The 14,780-nt window shown below is 40.1% G+C and overlaps 1 protein-coding gene across 1 annotated transcript in view; it reads right to left on the bottom strand.

The window, feature by feature from the left end:
- SNRPN (small nuclear ribonucleoprotein polypeptide N) overlaps positions 1-6,892 on the bottom strand; it is a 60,396-nt gene extending 53,504 nt beyond the window's left edge. The window contains exon 1 of the mRNA XM_032260039.1: positions 6,725-6,892. The gene's annotated coding sequence lies outside the window, so the exon portion shown is untranslated. The remainder of the gene's footprint in view (positions 1-6,724) is intronic.
- Positions 6,893-14,780: the final 7,888 nt, after the last annotated feature.

Here is a 14,780-nt window from a genome sequence, read left to right as displayed (position 1 = left end):
GTGCACATGTGTATGTCCATGGAGAAAACGCCCTAAAAGGCTGCACATTGCCCACCACCATCACTGCTGCCACCTCTGCAGCCCCCTGCCAACCCTTTCTGGAAGTTACCTGGGAACTCCCGACATCTGCAGTTTCCTGTGAGGTGGCTCTCACCCTGTGATGCCAGGTGGCGTGAGCCACCAACTGTGAATCTGCCATCCAGTGATCCAACCTACATCTGCAAGATGGCTGAGGGGACAGAATCTTCTCTGCCTTCCCAACCCTTGCCCCTCCCCGGCACCAACCCTTCCTGGTAATGCTACTGCCCTTCCCATCAAACAAGGACTATCCTCACCTGTTCCAACTGCCTTCCTTATCAGTAGATCTCATGAACTGTGGGTAACTCTTAAAAGAAGAAAAGGCATTCAAATTTCTCCCCACAGAATGCAGTCTTAGGGAGCAGCCTCTGCATCACCTTCGTCTCTCCTTTTGTCTGAAGAGGGTTTGTACTTGAAGGTGAACTTGTTTCTGGTACTGTCCTCTGTTCTCAGGTCAGGATGTGAGCCCTGACTCTGCCTAGCCTTGTCTCCAGCCTCCCCATCCTCAATGCTCTGCAGAGCCCCTCTCTTGGGTCATGCTGCTTCTACCACATCTGTCCCTCTTCTGTTTTTCCTGACAGTTTTGTGCTCACAGACCTAGGAAAAGTATTTTGTTCTCTAAAATTCAGCTACATTAATATGGCTCCCTTGATAAATATTTCCAACGTTATTGTCGTATTTCATCCGTTTTATTCTTTTATTTTTCAAATTTTATCACACTAGCTGTTAGCCTAGTTGCAGTCATGATGTCCTTCTCTTTTCTTTTTGTTTTGTTTTTGGGTTTTTTGTGTGCTGGAGTCTCTCTCTGTGGCCCTGGCTGGAGTGCGGTGGCATGATCTTGGCTCACTGCAACCTCTGCCTTCTGGGTTGAAGTGATTCTCCTGCCTCAGCCTCCTGAGTAGCTGACATTATAGGCTTGTACCACCACACCCACCTAATTTTAGTATTTTTAGTAGAGACGCATTTTCACCATGTTAGTCAGGCTGGTCTTGAACTCCTTACCTCGTGATCTGCCCACCTTAGCCTCCCAAAGTGCTTCGATTACAGGGGGCAACCACCATGACTGGCCCATTACATGCTTTTAATTGTCTGCATCAACTTGTGCTGAAATCTGCTGTCATTTTCTGGTAGGATCACCTGCTTCAATACTTGTAGAACAGGTATGAACAGGAATGGTACAAATCGCACAGAAAATGCTGCAGCCTCTTTCGTTAAGAAATGTTTTAATACCATCAGTCTTTATGCCGCAGTGTGATGAAGAGATACGAGATTCTGCATTAAAGTCTGGTTTAGAACTATCAATAACCACAATTTTGAGATATCTATTAATTGACCTATGAATTAATTTCAAGATTGTTTATATTTTTATGTGACTAAAATTTATGCTTTTATAACTATGTAAGGGTTTTTAAAACAAATATTAAATAGGCTTTTATATCTTGATTTGTCATGCCCCTGAAAATGAGATTTTATTCTGTCAAGGACACACCACATATAGGAGGGTACGCTCATAAGATTATAATATAGCTGAAAACGTCCTTTCACCTAGAGATATCAGAGCTGTCACAATGTCATATCACAATTACTTGCATATTTTAATAAATTAAGTGTAGCCTTGATTTAAAGTGTTTCAAAAATCCACATTAGTATACATTAATGTCCTAGGTCTTCACATTCACTCACCACTTACTCACCGACTCACCCAGAAGAACTTCCAGTCCTGCAAGCTCCATGCATGTTAAATGTCCTATACAACTAAAAAATGTTTTTTGCTTTATACCATATTTTGCATTGTCTATGTTTAGATAGGTTGTATGGTTTTTTTCCCTCTATTTTTTTTCTGTCTCTAGTAGACTCTGAGGTTTTTTGTTTTGTTTTTGTTTTTAGACAGAGTTTCACTCTTGTTGCCCTAGCTGGAGTGCAATGGTGCAATTTTGACTCACTGCAACCTCTGCTTCCCATGTTCAAGTGATTCTCCAGCCTCAGCCTCTCAAGTAACTAGGATTACAAGTATGTGCCACCAAGGCTGGCTAATTTTGTATTTTTAGTAGAGATGGGGTTCCTCCATGTTGGTGAGGCTGGTCTCAAACTCCTGACCCTCAGGTGATCTGCCCACCTCGGCCCTCCAAAGTGCTGGGATTACAGGCATGAGCCACCTACTTATCATTGTGTTACAATTGACTATAGTATATAGGATATACATATGCTGTATAGGCTTATAGCTTAGGAACAATAGAAAATACCGGCCGGGCGTGGTGGCTCATGCCTATAATCCCAGCACTTTGGGAGGCTGAGGTGGGCAGATCATGAGGTCAACAGATCGAGACCATCCTGGCCAACATGGTGAAACCCCGTCTCTACTAAAAATACAAAAAATTAGCTGGGCGTGGTGGTGCGTGCTTGTAGTCCCAGCTACTCGGGAGGCTGAGGCAGGAGAATGGCTTGAAACCGGAAAACAGAAGTTGGAGTGAATTGGGATCACACCATTACACTCCAGCCTGGCGATAGAGTGAGACTCTGTCTCAAAAGAAGAAAAAAGGGCCGGGCACGGTGGCTCACGCCTGTAATCCCAGCACTTTGGGAGGCCGAGGCGGGTGGATCACAAGGTCAAGAGATCAAGACCATCCTGGTCAACATGGCGAAACCCCGTCTCTACTAAAAATACAAAAAATCAGCTGGGCATGGTGGCACGTGCCTGTAATCCCAGCTACTCAGGAGGCTGAGGCAGGAGAATTGCCTGAACCCAGGAGGCGGAGGCTGCGGTGAGCCGAGATCGTGCCATTGCACTCCAGCCTGGGTAACGAGAGCGAAACTCCGTCTCAACAAAAAAAAAAAAGAAAAAAAAAAAAGAGAGAAAATACCATATAGCCTGGAAATGTAGTAGGCTATGACCTCCAGGTTTGTGTAATGCTCTCTATGTTTGCATGCTGATGAAATCACCAAACAATGCATTTCTTAGAAGGTATTGCCATAATTAAGCCATGCATCACAGTACTTTGACAGAGGTATTATCCTTTTATTTATTTGTTTTTGAGATAGGGTCTCAGTCTCACTCTGTTGCCCAGTCTAGAGCACAGTGGCACAATCTTGGCTCAGTGAAACCTCCACCTCCCAAGTGCAAGTGATTCTCATGCAGTTGCAGTGCACAGCCACCCTGCAATAACCCCAAGGATGAACGGCAGCCCAGTAGAAATGAAGGAAATGGGTCGAACTACCCCACCTCGACCCAAACCTGCATTTCCTATGATTTGTTGTTATCTGTGGCTGGTAAACTTATTACATTTTATAATATATGGGCTTCCTGACTTCCCATGATTCAACTTAAAATTTTAAAACTAAACAGAAGCAATATACATTAACGGAAAGTATACTTTGAGCATCCAATCTTTGTTTTTCCATTTCAGTATAGTAGGCAATAAATTACATGAGATACTCAACATTTTATGATAAAATAGGCTTTGTGTGGATGATTTCCAAAACTTTAGGTTAATACAAGTGTTTTGAGCACATTTAAGGAGGATAGGCTATGCTATGATTTTAAGTTAGTTGCATTCAATGCATTTTTTACTGATGATATTTTCAACTTACGATGGGTTTATCTGGAAGTAACCTCATCATGAATCAAAGAGCTTCTGTAATTTAAATGGAGCTTTCTATTTATGAATGAATGATACAATTCTCATTAAAAATAAGTAGAAATGAGTAAGCCTTATCTCCTCTGTTTGTTTCCCACAAAACCTCCAGTTTCCTTCAAATTTGGGAATCTTGTCTCTTTTCTTCACTATATAAATACCAGTTTTCATCGAGTTGCTCTCCATATACAAGGAAATTAAAGTTAATGGTGTCAGATCATAATACAATAAAAGAATGAAAATGAAGAGTAATTTTTAAAAATTTGTTTATTCATTTATTTATTTATTTTTTATTAAGGTCTGCCCTTGACATTCTTTGTATGGAGGACTGAAATCCAGAGGCCCTGACTGCAGCATTACCTGACGAACAAATGTCTATCTGTCAGAGGCATATAAACCAGAGCAACTCCATCTTAAATGGGGCTGGGTAAATGGGGCTGGGTAAAACGAGGATGACCCCTACTGGGCTGCATTCCCAGATGGTTAAGGCATTTTGAGTCACATGATGAGACAGAAGATCGGCACTAGATACAAGTTGTAAAGATCTTGCTGATAAAACAGGTTGCAGTAAACAGGCCAGCTGAAACCCACCAAAACCACCATGACAGTGGCGAGAGTGGCCTCTGGTTGTCCTCACTGCTACACTCCCACCAGCACCATGACAGTTCACAAATGCCATGGAAATGTCAGAAAGTTATCCTATGTGGTCTAAAAAGGGGAGACATGGATAATCCACTCTTTGTTTAGCATATCATCAATAAACAACCATAAAAATGGGCATCAGGCAGCCTTCAAGACTGCTCTGTCTATGGAATAGCCATTCCTTTCTTCCTTTGCTTTCTTAATAATCTTGCTTTCACTTTACTCTGCAAACTCACCCTGAATATCAAGAACCCTCTCTTGGGGTCTGGATAGGGACCCCTTTTCTGTAACACAGCTATTAATTTGGCATATAAATATCCATAAAGTATCAATGCTGTCGGTTTCTCACATCTTATACATCTTTAACAAATGCCCCCAGAATTGCTTTTAGTCCATTTGATTGAGAATTTCATTACTTGTATGAAATCTGCCAGTGGGTCTCAGAGGCTCACCCTGTAAGAATGCTTCATTCACTAGAGAATGTGTTGCTCTCAATACAATCTTCTTGGCATTTGTACAATTTACAATGCAGGCCCTAAATCAATTCTGGCCTACTTTCTCAAGCCCTAAATTGTTTCTTCAGGAGGAAATCCATGTTCAACCTAGGTTGAGGAATCCCATTTTCACTACCCTGGACACTAAGCCATTGATTTGAAACCAGCTTTGTAAAAAATCATAACTGAGAAAATTATTACAGTGAAAGAGATCTGACCTAACCGACTCCATCTTGCTTCTAACCTCCAAGCTGCTGTTGTTCAGTCTCCACTTACGTCGCGAGGTATTCAGTTTATAGCTTAGCTTTTAAATAAAGACAGCAATAGCCCTTTTCCAAAACAAAGACAGTAACAGCCATTTCCCAAAACAAAACCCCTCCATCTTGCCTTTGTAGGACTTGCAAATCAGCTACAAGATTAGAAATTACGGTTTAGGATTCATGCAGCTGGAGACTGCAAGATTTGAAACCTCCTCAAATGCTCCTGAGGATAACATCACTATTGCGAAACCTAAGATGAGTCAGCACTTGAGATATTTTGCAGATGCTGCAGTCAATGAATCAGCTGACACCGCCCATATTGATAAACTAGCTCATCTAATCTTATGACTCCAACCAAGGAAGTGACTCAGCGTAAGAGGGCAGCTTCCGCTCCCTATGATTTCATCTCTGACCTGACCAATCAGCACTCCCTATTTTCCGACCCACTACCCACCAAATTATTCTTAGAAACCCCAGATCCGCTCCAGGAAGACTGATTTGAGTAATAATAAAACTATGGTTTCCTGCAGAACCAGATCTGCCTGAATTGTTGTTTCTCTATTACAGTTCCCCTGTCTGATAAATTGGCTCTGTCTAGGCAGCCAGCAAGGTGAATCCCTTGGGTGGCTACAGATTCACATACAAACTACTTCAGAGGAGTGTCAAAGGCTCAACCTAAACAATGGACATCAATGCAGAAGATAACCAATACAAAGGTGTTAAATTATTAACAGAGTAAAAAAACAGAAAAGAAAATCCCCAAATACAAGCATGAAAACTTAAAACATGCCAATTAATAATAGAAAATCAGTAAGGGCTGCAATTTCCTTACTACAAGACCATATTATACAACTATATGCTACCTGGATATGGATGACAACGTTTTCTGAATGACATTCTTAGTTCAATGAAAACTAAGGAAAACAACAACAAAAACAAAACAAAATAATAATCAGTAATCAAAGAGTAAGAAAAACATACATATCTATGTTATTGGTTATCTGGGCAAACATCATTCAATTAGAAAATCAGGTTGGGGAAAAAAATCAAAGACTCTAGCCAATATCTACAGTTTTTGGGTAACAAGAAAAGCAAACAACATGACGACATTCCTATTTGCGCAGTGCGGAGTGACCGCCTCTACACTTACAATGGGAGTCGCAATGTTCTGCCTACACAAATTAATTCTTTTTCCATCTTTTATGATTAGAATAGCTAAACCATATAACAAAAATAATCACAGCCTTTATTAAAGCATGCAATTCTGAGCATATTTGATCTTGTGCCTCACAGAAAATCTTGTTCCTCTCCTTTTCAACCAGAGATGTTTCACAGGGAAATTTCTCGACAACACTAAAAAGCACGTAACATCTGCTTTTCCTCATAAAAGTAGTATTTCCATTCCACAAGTAAAGAATGATGATGGAAAAGATGAAAATAACTGAAAAGATATTTTGAAGAAATGATTATGAATGTATTTTTAAATACAAAAACGAAAGGCCTTAATACAGAATCTGGTTTTAGATGATATTTATGTGAAATTATAAAAAAGAAAACTGCATACAAGTGTTAAAGGTAATATGGGCCTTAAAAACACAAAAGTAAGAATGAATATTACCAGGAAAGTCTGAAGCAGTTAAGGGTTCTTGATCAGCAAGCAGAATGACTGAAGAGAAAGGCCTTTCTTATGCAAAAGAACCGCATTCCTCATACAGCTCCAGGGGGAAGCCAGGGAGCAGCTGGCCTTGCCACTGCAGACCCCACAGAAGGCTCTGAGCTCAGCTGCCTTGGCTACAGCCCCGCCCTTGGTGGGCGTGGTCTGCAGCAGGAGGACCGCATTCCTGGGGCAACTGCGCTTGCGCAAGAGGGATGTCTGCAGGGGTTTCTGCCACATCTGGTGGTTGCTGGGTGGGTAGAAAATCCCAAAAGCCTTCGGAATGAGGGAATCCTAATGAGGGGTGTTGACATCTCATAAAATCTACTGAGAATGGACCAAGCAAATAAAGCAGGGAATTATGTTGGGGGGTTGCCTAAGATTCACAAGGACATTGAAGACATAAGTGTCAACAGTAATATTGAATTCTAAATTCTCCTCTTTATTCAAGGCACAACTGAGAATACTGGTGTAGGTGCAAGGCATACAGGTTTTTGCTTTTTCTTCCTTATATAGTAGCACACTGGGTTAAGAGAAGGCCCTAGAGAGAAAATTCTTATGTTAAATGAAGTTTCTTACTAAACTAATGTGATATTTTCACAAAGAGAAATAAATCAATGGGAAAAAAAGGGAGAGATCAAATCAGACACTTGCATATATACATAAATAATTTATGAGATTAACTGGGGAAATACCAGTTTTTCTTTCTTTTTTTTTTTTTTTTTTGAGACGGAGTTTCGCTCTTGTTACCCAGGCTGGAATGCAATAGCGTGATCTCGGCTCACCGCAACCTCCGCCTCCTGGGTTCAGACAATTCTCCTGCCTCAACCTCCTGAGTAGCTGGGATTACAGGCACGCGCTACCATGCCCAGCTAACGTTTTGTATTTTTAGTAGAGACAGGGTTTCACCATGTTGACCAGGATGGTCTTGATCTCTTGACCTTGTGATCCACCCGCCTCGGCCTCCCAAAGTGCTGGGATTACAGGCTTGAGCCACCGCGCCCGGCCCATTCGTTTCTTGTAGGGCTTTAAATCAAATTCAGAAGGGGAACATGGGGGTAAAACTGATGCTGATCTCTTGAGATGCTCTGAGGATTAAATAAACTAATAATGCATAAAACCTGTGGATTAATATCAAGTCTATATGAAAGAATGTATATTTGCAAATACGGACATAAATAGTAATTGCAAAATATATTATTTACATCAATTGTAAGTTGCATCATTACATGTTACAATGGAAAATAAAACCATTGATAAACTGTGACATGAGTACTTCTTATTGCTATTTTTGCCTCTTAACTATTAAAAATAACTTACATAAATATGAATATTTGTCTCTTCTATGATGAAATGAGATGGAAAATATAAGCAAAATACACTCACAAAGGTATTCCTGAACCTTCTCCAATTTGGATCAATTGATTCTGAGTCACATTTCCCCTCATCTTATCCATGATTTACCCCACATTGTAATCATCTCTACTAATTATAAGCTTTGTTGATGTCTCATTTCTTGTGAAATTTCTATGCCACTCTCTGTGAGATTATTTATCCCACTTCCTGTCACTCCCTCTGCAAGTTTTGATGGTATCACCAGCAAGGGTCACTGGAAAGTTTTGAGACCAAATTTACGCATGTGTACTTGATGACAGCCACGCTATGACTGTTCTCTGGTCAATAATGTTTTAACCTTATCCATTTTAAGGTATATCTCTATTTGAAATATGTGAAAATGTACCCTCTAGTATCAAAGCAATACACTGCTTTTCTCTCTATTTCTCACTGTAATATTGTCATTGCTGATCTGCTGTATTATGGCATTTTGTTAAAGAAATGCACTCGAATGTATTTTCATATAAATTGACCAAGACCATTTACCTTCTACATAGCTGTTAGAGATATTAGTGAACCACTGGACTTACTATTTTGCATGTTGTTCTGAATTTCTATAATTTTATGTTCTCTGGGCATGCATTTAGAATCAGGTGTAACTTGGCTCATAGCAGAAGTAGGATATAGTCACCCTTGACTCTATTTCTAGTTCTTTGCCTCCTCCCAGTTCCTCAATGTGATTCATCCAAATATTTATACAGCTGCCTCCTGGTGACCACCTCCCTATGGAATGGTCAAATATAACTCTAGAGGTGCCACAATGACTCCAAAACCCCCGTGGATGGCACTGATATGCCACAGTGGCCACGTCCCTGTCACCATGTGATTCTATGGGACTTGAGATTCCTTGCTCAAAACCCACCAGTTAGATGCTGTGTGAGAAAACTGCTTGTGTAACATGATGGACCCCAATAAGGGCTTCAATCCCCTGGTTCTCACACTCTTTCTCCCTTTGCTCCCTACCGAAAGTTGCGGGTATACATCTAGGATGGCACCCTCTTCCCATTGGCCCACAGAGGCGTGCTACCCTCTCTAACTGGGCTCTGTAAGTAATACACTGCTTCTGTGATTTCAAGTGTTTTGTTGAGTTATTTTCTCCATATCACACTTGATTTGACTTCTTTCCCATTCAGGAGTCTCCTAGAGATTGGCTATCTTGGCAGGAACAAACTGGACACAGTCTGACAAGACCCATAAGGTGGTCTGCCAGTATAAACAAGTTTTCTGTGAGAGGGACATCTGGTCTCAGGTCAGATAATTATGTATTAAGCTGTAAAACAAGATAAAAAGGTATACCCTGAAAGGCACAATATAAACATCATGACAAAATCCTCTAGAGGCCATTTGAGTAGCACTAAATTTTTCTTCTTCTTCTTCTTTTTTTAATAGAAAGAATCTCACCCTGTCGCCCAGGCTAGAGGGCAGTGGCACAATCTCGGCTCACTGCAACCTCTGCTTCCCAGGTTCAAGTGCTTCTCTTGCCTCAGCTTCCCAAGTAGCTGGGACTACAGGTGCCCACCACCACGCCCAGCAAAATTTGTATTTTTAGTAGAGATGAGGTTTCACCATGTTGCCCAAAGGTCTTGAACTCCTGAGCTCAAGTGGTCCACCCATCTCAGCCTCCCAAAGTGCTGGGATTTCAGGTGTGAGCCACTGCTATCTGCCAATAGGGGTAGAATTAATAGTCACTGGGTTAAAGAGAAACCTCAAGAATAAACGAGAAATAACAAAAATACAGCGAATGTGGAGAGGTGATATATATACTATGTTTCAATAAATCTATTGAGAAGGAAGATAGAAATGGCAAACAGTCACTTTGCCACTTCTTCATTGGTAGCTTTCTTCAGAGTTAGATAAAGTTGCACATTGAGAGTATCTATTCTAATCTAAGAAATATGAGAAATGAACCCAATAAGCTGTATTGCAAACCTAATACTTCAATTCACAACAGTTCTCTATCCAATTTGTTCTCCATTTGTCTTTTTTATCATGTAGATGGTGATCTACATGATGACATATAAAGGTGGCCTTTTGAGGGCAATCTTTGCAGAAATAAATGCATTATTGTTTTTAAAAACTGTTTTGTTATGTTCTTGCTATGGTTTGAATTTTTGTCCCTTACAAAAATGATGCAGGAACTAATTGCAACTGTAGCAGTATTAAGAGGGGGGGCTATTAAAAGGTAAGCAGGCTTTGAGAGCTTTAGCCTCATAAATGGATTCATACCATTATACTAGGATTGCGTACATCAAAATAATACAGGAGCCAATTAAAAGACCTTCCAATGGCCAAGGGTAGAAAAATTTGAACAACAAAATAAACTAGCAAAATGTAAGTGTGAAATAAATATCCATGTTTGCACAGTGATATAAATAAATGAGTGAAAAAATACATAAAGCAAATGGAGGAAAATTGACACATTACACATTTCAGGATTCCAAATTATTTTTCCAGATACTCTTCCCATAAGGAGGTGGAACATGACTTCCCACTTCTTATATGCTAAGCCTAGTGACTTCTTTTCAAAATTACAACACACGAAATGTAAAAAATAGCAATTTAACAGTGAAGGAATCTGATAAGACGTAATTCATACAGGTAATCAAATTAAGGTCAACGTGATATGGCAAGCTATTAGTAACATTGATATGATGTGATAAGAATGGCAATTTACCTGTGTAGTCTTCCTTTTAAAAACCCATGACTCTAATCTAATCAGGAGAAAAACATCAGAGAAATTCCTGATGAAGTATGACAATGTCATGAAAAACCAGGGAAACTGAAGAAAGTGTCCCAGCTTATGAAGCCTAAAGAGAAATGACATCTAAATGTTATGTATCTTCCTGGATGGGACTCCAGAATCAAAAATGGACATTAAGTGAAACCTAAGGAAAGTTGAATAAAGAGTGGATATTAATGAATGATAATGTTTAACACTGATTCTTAATTGTAACAAGTGTAGCACACTAATGTTAGTAACAGTAGTAAGGAAAACTGTGTGGGGTATATGTAAATTCTCTATATTACCAATTGTTCTGTAAGTCTTATGCTATTCTAAACAAAACAAGTTTTTTAAAATCACTGTCAAGCTTAACAGAACATTAACAATATCGTTAGCAATATCACTGTTGATGACCCCCGAAAAAATATTCTTTTTTACTGGCTGAAGGTAATATCATTTGGAATTCCCTATCTGTCATTACCAAATTTATAAAAATTATTTTTATTATTTTCTTCTCTCTCTCTTTTTTTTTTGAGATACGGTCTTGCTCTGTTGCCCAGGTTGGAGTGCAGTGGCACAATCACAGCTCAGTGCAGCCTGGACCTCCCAAGCTCAGGCAATCCTCCCATCTCAGCCTCCCAAGTAGCTGAGACTGCAAACATGTGCTACAATGTCTGGCTAATTTTTTGCATTTTTTGTAGAAACAGGGTTTTGCCATGTTTCCCAGGTTGGTCTTGAATTGCTGGATTCAATTAATCCGCCCACCTCCACCTCCCAAAGTGTTTGGATTATAATCATAAACCACTGTATCCGACCCTATGTTAATACTTCTAACTAATACATTATTCAGTTTTTCTTGTTTTCTAACTTGGAAAAATATGTTTAATTTACTCACTGTTTCTAGTCTAATTATGAGAAACCATCAGATAAATACATATTGTGGGACATTCCACAAGATATCTGACTGGTATTTTCACAAGGGTCAAAGTCATGAAATATAAGTGGAGACTGAGAAACTTTTGCGGAATGAAGAAGACCTGACATAGCAGGTAGACCCTATGATGGTGCCCAATGATCACCTAAGTTTCAATCTTAGGAATCTAGAAAAAGAAGAGCAAATTAAATTTAAAGTAAGCAGAAGAAAAGATATACTATTGTAAAGATAGGAAACAAAGAAATAAAACCACCAGATTTTTCAAATGCATGTTGATTGGTTTATAGTTTGCTGAACACTGAAGTATTCAACATTAACAGGGAAACAACACCCTAAGTAGTATACCTTGCTTAAGAACATGCAATGGTGACACCCATAAAATAAGGAGACATTAATCTTCACAAATCATCAAAGAAGGCTAACTAAAGTGTGATAATTTTATTTGTTTACTAAGCTGACATTTTAACTATGAATACTCCACCATTAAGTAATGTATGTAAGTAATTATCGCTGTGGCATAATGTAAAAGTCATATGTGATAAAGTCACAATACATATCATTATCTGAGATGCAAGAAATAACTGAGGGGAAAGGAAACTGCTCTCAGGGAGGGATGGAGTTGGTCTGACCAATGGAGAAATGGACACGAATAGGAGCATCCAAGTTCACTTCGTTGGCCTGTACTGGATCTGGAGGGTCCTCTCTGTTTCTCTTCACTCTCCCTCCTTCCTAGAACCAATGTCTCATAACGCACAGGGACCTCCCCTGGGACAGAGGCTATCCTCACTCTTCCTGACCTAGAGGTACTGTTGCAAGGGACAAGACTCAGATATTTGAACTACCAGCACAAACAATGCATTCCTTAGTGAGCAAGCCCTGTGTTACTTCCTGACCTGCCTACTCTTCCCTACACAGCCCCTCCATGGTCTGCCCTTTCTTCTCCTGCCCTCCTTACATACGCTAATCCGTGTTCCTTCCAATCCACTGTCCCCTTCTCATGCTCTGGCCCGTGCCACGGACACATTTTTTTCCTCTTCTGCTTCTCCTCCTGTTTGCCAGATTCACTGCTCCGCACTCTCCAAAATCTCCTCCAATGTTCCTCTTCCTAGAGGCCTTCCTTGTCCATTCCATTTCAGGTCTGATGTATGTGCTCTCAGCTCTGAAGAACTGCTCTACCTCCTACAGTTGAGATTTTGGTTACAGTCTTTGAATCATTATTGGACTAAAATATCACACATTATTTTGTCTCTGTTGTTCATCTGTAAGCCCCAAACATGTATTGGGCAAAACCCAACACAGAATATTTTAAAATTCACAAATGATTTAATGAATCTCTAACCAGCCTGGGCAACAAAGTGAGACCTGTCTTTACAAAAAATAAAAAAATAAGCAGGGCTTGGTGGCATATGCCTGTGGTCCCAGCTACATGGAAAGCTGTGGCAGGTTAACTGCTTGGGCCCAGGAGGTAGAAGCTGTAGTGAGCTGTGTACATGCCACTGCACTCCAGCCTGGGCAACAAAATAAGACCCTGTCTCAAAAAAACAAAACGAAAATAAAAACTCTTCCTGGATATTGTTTCCTAATAAACTTAAATTTTCTTCCAAAGTAAAGAGTGTGTGAATCTGAAGATAAACATGGTTCTTTTATCTTTGAGATGGCGTTTCACTCTTGTTGTCCACGCTGTAGTGCAATGTTGTGATCTTGGCTCACCACAACCCCCAACTCCCAGGTTCAAGAATTCTCCTGCCTCAGCCTCCCGAGTAGCTGGGATTACAGGCATGTGCCACCATGCCCTGCTAATCTTGTATTTTTAGCAGAGTTGGAGGTTTCTCCATGTTGGTTAGGCTGGTCTTGAACTCCCAATCTCAGGTGATCTGCCCGCTTTGGCCTCCCAAAGTGCTGGGATTACATGCTTGAGCCACCGCGCCTGGCTGAACATGGTTCTTTTGCTCCTTTTTGCTCTTAGGACAGGGGTGAGCCCTGACTTCCCCCTCAGCCTCTTCTCCAGCCTCCCTATTCTCAATTCCCCATGAAGACCAACACATGGACCAGGCTGCTTCTATCTCATCTGTACTTTTTTTCTAGATGGTTTTGCTCCCTGGATGAAGGAAGATGTTCTTGTTTCAAAGATTCAGCTCCATTAATAGGTTCCCTTGATAATTCCGTATCATTATTACCATATTTGAATAAGTTTTAAAATATATTTTGTCAAGTATTATTACAATCACTGTTAGCCTGTTGGCAGCCATGACATGGGTTTCATTGTCTGCACATGGATGAACTTGTTTTGAAACCTTCTGCTGTTTTCTTCTGGTAACATCAACTACATCAAAACATGCAGAATGGTGTCAGCAAGAAAGGTGGAGAAATATTTTCCAAGAAATGCTTCATTACCATCTCTGTTCATGCCACAGAGGGTGTTGTGAAGCCATCCATGACTCTGAATGAAAATCTAACTTGGAAAAATCAGAATTAGAATTTCAAGGTATCTGCAAATTCATTTATGAGGTGCTTTCATTATTGCCTTCATTTTCATACAAGTAAATCTTATGTCTTTATAATTTTAGAAGGATTTTTTCAGTAAGTATAAAATAAGGCAATTATGTGTATAACAGTTTGACAGAGATATATTTCCATTTAGATCAATCTTAAATCTTTGATTAATAACTTCCAGTGGATGGCCCTCATCTAGACTCCTACTATCATAGGTCAATCCTGACCTTCTGTTCCGAGAGCTCCCAACTATATCTGAGTCCTAGTAACAGATCAGCTGGCAGCTCTCCAATAATGGGAAATGAAGGGGAGCTGGACATAAGTGTTTACAGTGTGCCTTTTACGGGATACCTCGTTTACCTAGTTGACACTCTAATCTTGTGTGTGACCTGGGACCAGGTGTCCATCTTACAGGAAGGATATACTGGCAGATGTCTTTCTTGCTCTTGTTTGGCTGTGTCCCGTTTATTCCTGTG

Source organism: Sapajus apella, unplaced genomic scaffold (genome assembly GCF_009761245.1).
Source record: "Sapajus apella isolate SASKATOON/1434 unplaced genomic scaffold, GSC_monkey_1.0 scaffold113, whole genome shotgun sequence".
Taxonomy (NCBI): domain Eukaryota; kingdom Metazoa; phylum Chordata; class Mammalia; order Primates; family Cebidae; genus Sapajus; species Sapajus apella.
Note: the sequence above shows the minus strand (reverse complement) of the source record. Positions and strands in the feature narration are given on the sequence as shown.